Here is an 847-nt window from a genome sequence, read left to right on the forward strand (position 1 = left end):
CAATAGGGTTCCACTGCCACATTGATAAATCCCTAATCTTAATTACTCTTTTCCCCCCTCATTTCATTATTTTCCAGAAACTATTTCACCCTTCTCCCTCATTTCGCCGCTAAGGTTTCACAGTTTTCTTCGTTGCTGGGTTTGAAAAAGGATATTCTAGGTTGTTAATTAGTAAATCCTTTCTTCTTATTTTCTTATGTTTACAACCACAAATATCAACTTTGAACCCAGCCCCAAAGAAAGTTATGAAACCCTAACCATGAAATGAGAGAAAATTTGTGAAATCCTAACTATCATGCTTTGAAATCATAAACATAATAAAATAAGAAAAAGTATTTACTAACTTACAAGCACGAATATTCACTTTGAAACTAAAGATTGTAGAAAGCTATGAAACCGAGCCGTGAAATGAGGGAAAAGTTGTGAAATCCTAAGTATCATGCTTTGAAATCGTAAACATAATAAAATAAAAAAATTATTAACTAACCTACCACCACAAATATCAACTTTGAAACCCTCCACGAAGAAAATTATGAACCCTAACAGCGAAATATGGGAGACTGGGTGAAATCGTGACCGAAGTCCCCCTGACCTTGACGCATCGTGCCTCGAGGTCCACCTCCCCCACCCCAGACCTCGAGGTATCGTTCCTAAAGGTCCTCTCCCACTCCCCGACCTCGAGGTGTCGTGCCCCGAGGTCCACCTCCCTCATCCCCCGACCTTGAGGCGTTGTGTCCCGAGGTCCTCTTCCCCCACCCCGACCTCGAGGCTTCGTTCCCCGAGTTCCTCCTCTCCCACCTCCGGACCTCGAGGCACCATGCCACGAGCTCCTCGAGGCGCCGTGCCC

Source organism: Solanum pennellii, chromosome 6 (assembly GCF_001406875.1).
Source record: "Solanum pennellii chromosome 6, SPENNV200".
In the NCBI taxonomy this organism is placed as follows: Eukaryota; Viridiplantae; Streptophyta; class Magnoliopsida; order Solanales; family Solanaceae; genus Solanum; species Solanum pennellii.